Here is a 9189-nt window from a genome sequence, read left to right as displayed (position 1 = left end):
TGGGAAAGAAGGAAGATGAATCGGCAATGGTTGAGGCCAAAAAATGAGATGATTGTTTTAATATGAGACTAAGCAGTTTTGTAAAGACCCAATTTTCGTGCTTCGTTTGAGGGCAAGTCCATCAAATAAACACAAAGGTGATTCTTAGCTTTCTTCTGTCTGTGCCTGTGAAATGCTATTTAAAGCTGTTGAAGAAATGTTGGAAGAAAATGGTTTTAAATGTCAAAGGGAACTCACGAAAACTAAAATTACAAACAACCAAAGTAATCATTGCCACAATAAGAAAATCAGTCATGTGAATTGCAAAGATCTTCCATGATCCCAAGACAAAGTCTTAACTGCTCCTTTTACAGGAAAAACATTGGAGGGCAACTCATAACTGTCCAAGAGGGCTAAACCCAAGGTGATGATAAATGCTTACAATTAAAGGTACTTGGTAAAGTATTAATTACTTTTATCAATCTCCCTTGGCTTCAAAGATGAGGCGAGAATCTGTCTGGAAATCTAAAGAAAACAGGATTGAGAACAAAACAAAATTGTGACTTTGGAAAAATAATCAGCACTTTAAAATTGTATATAATCTTTCTGTCTTGCTTATTTGGCCAGTTTTGAGTACCCAAGGGGCTTCTCCTTTCCACCATGTAAATAATGCACTTGATTATCTGCCTGTTTGAGTTTATTTAGAAGTAATACAGTATAGAAATTAAGAGCAAGGGCCTTGGAATCAAACTGCCTGTGTTCAACTCTGCCATTGACTAGCTGTGTGACCCTGGTACCTCACCACGTACCTTTAATGGTAAGGATTTATTATCACCTTTGGCCTCTCCAAACTCCAGTTACCTCATTTGTTAAAAGGGGAGAGTGTGGGACTTCCCTGGTGGCACAGTGGTTAAGAATCCGCCTGCCAATGCAGGGTACATGGGTTCAATCCCTGGTGCAGGAAGATCCCACATGCCGCAGAGAAACTAAGCCCGCAAACCACAACTACTGAGCCTGCATGCCCAAACTACTGCAACCCGCCCGCCTAGAAACCGTGCTCTGCAACAAGAGAAGCCACTGCAATGAGAAGCCTGCACAACTGCAACGAAGAGTAGCCCCTGCTCGCCGCAACTAGATTCTCTCGACTAGAGAAAGCCTGCATGCAGCAACAAAGACGCAATGCAGCCATAAATAAACAAATAAATAAATAAATTTATTTTAAAAAAAGGTGAGGGGGAGAGTGCCTGTTATGTACGTAGTAAGTGCCCAGTTAATTTTAGGTATTATGACTGTAGTGAACACTACTGGTGCCCAGCCTACATTCCTTTTACCATGTACCCATCCTCCAGCTGTTTTCAGTGTTAATGCTGAAAGATCACAATTAATCCCTTTTTTTAAAAAAATTATTATTATTTATTTATTATTTATTTTTGGCTGTGTTGGGTCTTCGTTTCTGTGCGAGGGCTTCCTCTAGCTGCGGCGAGCGGGGGCCACTCTTCATCGCGGTGCGCGGGCCTCTCACTGTCGCGGCCTCTCTTGTTGCGGAGCACAGGCTCCAGACGCGCAGGCTCAGTAGTTGTGGCTCACGGGCCCAGTTGCTCCGCGGCATGTGGGATCTTCCCAGACCAGGGCTCGAACCCGTGTCCCCTGCATTGGCAAGCGGATTCTCAACCCCTGCTCCACCAGGGAAGCCCAATTAATCCCTTTTTAAAAGACTTGCTCTTGTCAAGAGAGAGGAAACTCGAAGGGGAGATTGCAACACACCCTGCTCTCTGCTGCTGGCAGCCAATGATTGACTGACATGGGTTACAAAAGGCTACAGGCCCTCCCTGCCCTCTTTGCCCTCCTTCACTTCCCAGCATGGAGCAAGCCAGAGACAAACTTCTCTCGAGATCACATTCTTGCTTAGCTCATTCCCTTTCCCATCCTGCTTCTCTCCCTTCCTTATGGGATATTTTTTCTCCCTAAAAACACTTCCTCCATAAAGTACTTCCTCTCATGCACTTGAACGTCTGTTTCAGGTTTCTGGTAGCCTGACCCAAGACAAAAACCATATTTCTTTGATTTTAAGCCACCCATATTTTCACATTTTAACAATTCTGAAATCAGGATGTATCTTAAAATCACCGTGGCTTTGGCTAACATGGTTTAATGTCATTTTCTGCACATTGAAATAAAAGAGTGCAGAAAATCCTGGGACAACAATGGAGCATTCTTTTGCTGCTTTGCCAGCATTCTTGATGGCACAGAGGACCACATTTTGTGGAAAAACAGTCATCAATGGCTGAGTTGAAAAGTTGAAAAGTTAAGTAGTCATAGTCTGAATGAGTGAAAGTTTTAGGAATATTTTAATCTATTTTGCTTTTGTTTTCCTTTTGCATTTTGTTTAAATGCAAAACAGTGGTATGTAATAGGTTTTATCAAACATCATTCTAGAAGAGCTCTTTCAATAACAAAACAATTTTTAAATGATGATTATGACAAGGTGACATTGCAGTACAGTGGGAAAGTGATGGTCTTTTAAAAAATGCTCTGAATCAATTGGATGTGAACATTGGTCACTGGGATGTCCACATTCTTCTATCACCCAAATCAACCTCAGATGCCTTGTGGCATCTGTGTGAGAGATAAAACAATGCAACTACTGAAAGATATCACAGGAGACCATCTTCATGAGCTTGGGTTGGGGAAATATTTATTAAGCAGGACCTCAAAGGCTCTAGTTCTAAAGAAAAATATAAATACATTGGACTACATTAACATTAAGAACTTCTCTTCAGCAAGACAAACCATTAAAAGAATGACAAAGCAATGTACAAGATGGGAGAAAATATTTACCCTATGAGTATCTGGCAAAGGGTTGTATTTCATATAATAAAAGAACTACAAATCAATAATAAGACAGATATTCTAATGGAAAAATGGGCAAAAGCATGGCCATATCTCAGATTAGGATATCATATGGTCAAGAAACATACGAAAAAGACTTAACTTTATTAGTCATCAGGAAAATGTAATTAAAACCATGATCAATAACAATAAATACCCACCAGAATGGTTAAAAAAAAAAAAAAAGACAATATCATATTGTGAGGTTGTGGAGCAGCTGGAATCCTTCCACACTGCTGGTGGGGCTGTAAGTTGGGCAACCGTTTTGGAACCTGTTTTGGCAATATCTGCTACATATCTACTCTGACTTCATGGTTCGTCTTCTAGGTACTCTATGTACCCAACAGAAATGCATCTAAATGTCCATCAAATAAAACATATGAGAGTGTTTACAGCAGCACTATCTGTAGTATCCCCAAACTGTAAATAGCCTAAACACCCATTCATAATGCAATGGATAATTATAATGTAGTATATTCATGCATGGAATACTGTACAGCAATGAGAATGACCATATTACAACTACGTTCAATAACATGGGTGAATGTCGTCAACATAATGTAGAGCAAACAAAGTCAGACTCAAAAGAGCACATAATGTACAATTCCATGTGCATAAAATTCAAAATTAACTAAAAATTATCCATGTTGGTAGAAGCCAGGATAATGGTTACCTTTGGAGGGAGGTAGTCACTGAGAACTGGCCTAAGGGTCTTCCAGGGATCTGGCAATATTCTAGCTCTTGGTCAGAGTATTGTTTACATGGGTGTGTTCACATGATGAAAATTCACTGAGCTATGTTTATGGGTTTCATGCTTTTCGATAAATAGGTAAAGTGAAAGCATTATGTCATTATTTAATTGGCAACATTTCTCCCTTTTCTTAGCAGTACTAAAATCATAACGTGTCATAATTAATGGCATCTTGGTTGACGTAAAATATGGTATTATTTTTATTATCATTGGTCAAGTAGTAGTATTTCCCTGACTTTGATCTGTCTCTTACTTCCACTTTTCCAGCTCATCTCAAGTGGTCCATGTGACACCTCAAAGTCTCTTTCCAACTTTTTAAGAGTAGCATTCCTGTTTCTTAGCTTGGTGTATATTCACCTGGAGTAAATATTACCCTTCCCAGACTCCCCCGCACTAAGTGTGGCCAATGTGATTACGTTTCGGTCTTTATCAGAGGAAGCCGTACAGGACGGTGTGCCGGAAAGTGTTAACTGAGCAGGGCCAAATTGCTCAAAACTTGCGCATTCCCGAGAAGGATCTGCTCCATGCCCGGCCCTTGGCTGGTTCCTGGGAACTGAGCTCTTGGAATGCTCTGCCTGATAAGAGTGTTTTGCATGCTCTGGGCTTTCAATCACAAAGTACCAGCTCATCTAGATATTTTGTACAAACAATTTCCTTCTGGGGTCTGGAGCTTCAGTGACTGCAGTTAATCCCACAGGCACTATAGGCCTACCTGACTGACACTAGACCCCTCGACTCAGTCAAGCTTCCCTGACCAACGACTCTTTGCATGGGTTGTCACAACTGGTTGCTGGAAGAATTAAGTGTGTCCCAGGGGACTCCACTGGGAGAGACTCTGGGAAGTTAGCACCAGAGTCCTCTGGATTTCACCCCCTGCTGAATTTGCTTTGTATCCTTTTACCATAATAAACCATAACCGAGTATAATGACATCTGAGTCCTTCTAGTGAATCACCAAATCAGTGGGTGATCTTGGGGACTCCTGGCACAGATAGTATAATATAATATTATTATTGAGAAAATATTTACTGCTCTCCTTCAACTTTCATGGGAAGAGTATACATTCCCATAGGATTGATTTTGAACTGGGCCATATGACTAGCCAGTGACATATGGAGAGAAGCGACTTTGTACCAGCTCAAAGTTGAGACCCTAAGAGGCATTGCATGTTTCTATCTGACCTTCTGGGAGCATTTGACCGTGGGAAAAACATGTCCTGTGAAGCTGCCGACTCTGTCAATCCTGGGCCACGGAATGAACACACACGGCGTAGACCTGGGTCCGAACTGCAGTGTGGTGCCAAGCCTTGGTCAGACCTGCCGTCTGAAGCAGAATCACCCTGCTGCCCAGCCGAGGTCGGAGAGCCAGGAGTACGAGAGGAATGAAACAGCGTCATTGTGGAGCAGAGAACTGACACAGGCAGCCCCGGCAACCTCCTGAAAGAACAGCTGGTGTGTGTCCTCTCTTCCTTTGTCTATTTTGCTGTCTGGAGAACCAGATTTGGTCCTCGAGCTCTAGTCACTTTTGTGGGGAGTGAGGATGCAGGCCAGACCCTAAGGAAGGTTAGGTAGAGGCTGGAAGGCACACGGATCCCTAATGACGTTGGGGAGCCGTCGTATTTCTATGCTGTTTAGACCACTGTTAGTAGATTATATGTCACATGCAGCCTCATTTGATCCTAATACAATCAGGAAATCCTTATTCATCCGTGGACTCTGAGGCTAGAAGACCTGAGGGACCAACGCAAATACAGAAAGCCCGGGGGAACTGCTTTTATGTCTCCTGGAAGGTCCTGAGCTATTATCAGAACACGAGCCTGTCACTGGTTTTAGTTTTGATATTTTCCCCTTTCCTATGTCTGTCTTTGATGGATTTTCCATCAGACAATTTCTCTGTAAAAAATGTTTTTCCTTTTTTACCTCCAAGCTCTTTCAAATGAAACCTGAGTGAAAGCCAATAAGTAAAATAAACATGAGGCAAGATGCTTTGAAAGAAGGATGGTGACCAAGTCCAGCATTGTAAATCTGCCCTCTCCCAGCCCTGGGGGGCTCCGCTGAGGCACTCTGGCCTCCTGAAATCCAGGACTGCACCCAAAAGTGGTGCTGTATTCCCTTCTCCTCTGGATTCCACCCCACTCTTCAGCCCGACCCAGGGCTTTGCCGAGAACACTTTATTGAATGTCACATTATTATTCTCTTCAACGCGCTCTCTCTCTTCCATCTGGGGTGGAAGGGAGACAGTGAGGCAGACAATTACATTGCTGATGTGGGATTTTTAGAGGAAAATCGAGGAAATTACAGGGACTACCCAGCTGTGATAAAAACTCCTCACTCTCTTCCCACAGGACCCATTATTTTACAAACTGCAACTATTAAAAATGATTTATCCTCACTTGCCAACTTTACCATGCTGTTACATTCACTTGAATCTTACCCAGCTCTTAAAAAGAGTACAACGGTCAAAGCAAGTCCTCTCTCAAAATGGCGTGGATGGGATTTGATGACTACTGTTTAGAAGGTTGAAATCTACGGCCCCATCAAGGTCCAATCTTATCTCTCCAAGACCTCCTATTCTATTTGATCTTATTTCCTAGATCCTGTCTCCTATATCAGCTTATTTTTACCTCAGAATTTTCTCTCACCAAAGATGTCTCTGGACTTTCGCCTATCAGTCCTTTCTTTCCAAATATGGAGGAAAACTCTTGAAGTTTTTATCCTTACCTTTTATTTAAAGGCATTCACTATGTAATTATACTCACTTTCTTCCTTTCTTCCTTTCCTGTTTCATCAAGAACGACAGTTACCTGGGATGAGTGATAATCCTGTAAGATTGACCCAAATCCTACTGGCTTGGTGAGCTGACAGGTCCTAGTTTAGCTTAATCTCCCGGTTGCCTTATTATCTTAGAATTTTGAAGAGCTGTGGTACAGATGAGGGTAAACAGTGAGGTGTCTATACGGTAGCAGCCCTGAGCAGATCTGAAGCTAATTACTGAAGGGCAGCAACTCCAAAGCTTCGTGTAAGCTTTGGGGACCTGACTTTAGAAGGGAGCTACTATCTGGTTCACTTCGTTTTTTCACTTCAGTGGCTGCGGCATTATACAATTAACACTTAGGAAACGGAAAGTTTCTTTTCTGGAGAAAATGCTCAGGAGACCTCCCAATAGTTTAGATGGTAGCAAAGGAGATGTCTTGAGTGTGACAAAAGTACAAATGAAGCAGGGATAAAATGAGTCACTTCCAAGATGCGTGTTTAAGAACTGGAGAGTAATGAGCTACTTTGAGGAGACGCAAAATGGATAATCTTACCATCTGGCTATCGCATTAGGTGACTATTTTTTTTAAAGGGAAAGGAACTGAGATGCTAGCTGGGTAGCTTTTTTTTTTTTTTTTTTTAAACATGGTATAGAAGAAGGTTTTAATGTTTGGTTTTTATATTATAAAAGTAACTCATGCTAAAAAAAATGTCATGCAGTGGAGGAGAATATTGCATTGTTCAGGGCAGACTGGGCTATGCTGCGTGTGGTCGTCAGCCTCTGAGATGGCCCCAGTGAGCCACCTCCTGTAGTCACAGTCTGGAAATTCTCATCCTCCCGAGCGTGGGCTAGATTTAGTGACTCACTTCAAACAAACAGAACAAGCATAAGTAATGTGATATAACTTTGGAGATTAGGTTATAAAAAGACTGTGACTTCCATCTTGGGATCGTGTGCTCTCTCTCTCTCTCTCTTAAATCTCTCACTCTAGGGAAGCAAGTTGCCTTGCCTTGAGCAACCCTATAGAGAGGCCACTTATGTCTCTGGCCAACTTCCATCAAAGAGCTAAGACTTGCCAACAGCCACATGAGTGGGCTTGGAAGAAGATTCTCCTGCCCCAGTAGAGCCTTGAGATGTCTACACCTTGGCCAACACTTTGATTGCAGCCTCATGAGAGATCCTCAGTGAGAACTACTCCTGAGTTCCTGACCAGTGAGATTATAAATATTTGTTGCTTCTAGCTGCTAAGCTTGAAGGGGTGGGGGAAATTGGTTATGTCCAATGGATAACTAATACGTTATATTAATTAACTCCTAAATCTCAGTGGCTTTACACGATCAGCTCCTTCCCCCAGTACACACACTCACACTCTCACACTGCATCTTTAATTCAAGTTCCTAAAGGACCGGCAATCGGTCCTCCGTGGGAACTTAGCGACCCAGGCTGCTTCCATTTTGTGGCAGGAAAATTGCTTGGAGGACTCACAACTTAAGTATCCCAGACAGAAAGTGATGTATGTCTCTTTTGCTCACGTTTCATGGGCAGCAACCAGTCACACAATTCCACCAAAATGCATGGGAAAATGGAAAATTGGAGAAGCATATGGATAGCTAATGAGAGTCAATGAGAATTAAATGTTTCTGCCACATGCACAGCGTAAAAAGTGAATATCCACTTTTCTCCTTTCATCAAATATTTTATATTTAACTGCTTGAATTGTGGCCTTTCAGGTAAACACACTTATCCCACAAGCATATAGGCATACACATACCGTGTGTGTATATTATGTATATGTGTAACCACATATGTATATCATACATATCATACATATGTCATACATATATGTGTTAAATAGGATCAAATTTCTACATCAAGCTCTATCTCATTCTCGGTAACATCTGCTTGGTATTCTAAAGTAGGGACGTATCATAATTCATTTAATTGCTCCTCTATCAGTAAAGAATAATCATTTCTATAGTTACAAAAATGTCTCAATAGCTCTATTTCCACTAGTTACATTTCTAACTTGTCCATGTGACACCATGTGCATGCATTGGAACCAGTCCACAGAGAAAACAAATCCTGTTTCCACAGCCCTTGCCTCACCCCACTCTTGCTTGCTTTTTAAATAAAGGGCATCATCATGTTTTTCCCCATTTTTTGAATTTTTTATTAATTAATTAATTTATTTTTGGCTGTGTTGGGTCTCCATTTCTGTGCGAGGGCTTTCTCTAGTTGCGGCAAGTGGGGGCCACTCTTCATCGCGGTGCGCGGGCCTCTCACTATCGCGGCCTCTCTTGTTGCGGAGCACAGGCTCCAGACGCGCAGGCTCAGTAGTCGTGGCTCACGGGCCTAGTTGCTCCGCGGCATGTGGGATCTTCCCGGACCAGGGCTCGAACCCGTGTCCCCTGCATTGGCAGGCAGATTCTCAACCACTGCGCCACCAGGGAAGCCCCTTTCCCCATTTTTTAGGGACAGTGAGAGATGTTAGGGAGCTGGTGAAGTATTCACCTTCACTAGACATCATTCTGATATGAATATAAGGAAAGGGGCAGAAGGGCACTAGCACCTATTAAGCACAAAGTGCTTCTGCACTGTGCTATGAATTCATACACTGTTATCACTAAACCCTTATAGTGCTCCTGTGAAACACGTGATTATTATTTAGCTCCTGTGGTAAAAACCTCTTCATGAGCTTTAAGCATCCCCACCACACATACTCACCATGTAATTTCTTTTTCTTTTCTACTTTTTGTTTTTTTTCTAGAATGCAGAGTTAACAGGCTGTGGCGATTGTTGCTTTTCTTATAAAGATCC

The sequence above is a fragment of the Balaenoptera borealis genome (assembly GCF_965194805.1).
Source record: "Balaenoptera borealis genome assembly, chromosome: 17".
Classification (NCBI taxonomy): Eukaryota; Metazoa; Chordata; class Mammalia; order Artiodactyla; family Balaenopteridae; genus Balaenoptera; species Balaenoptera borealis.
The sequence above is the reverse complement of the archived record's forward strand: the minus strand, read 5'-3'. Positions refer to the sequence as shown.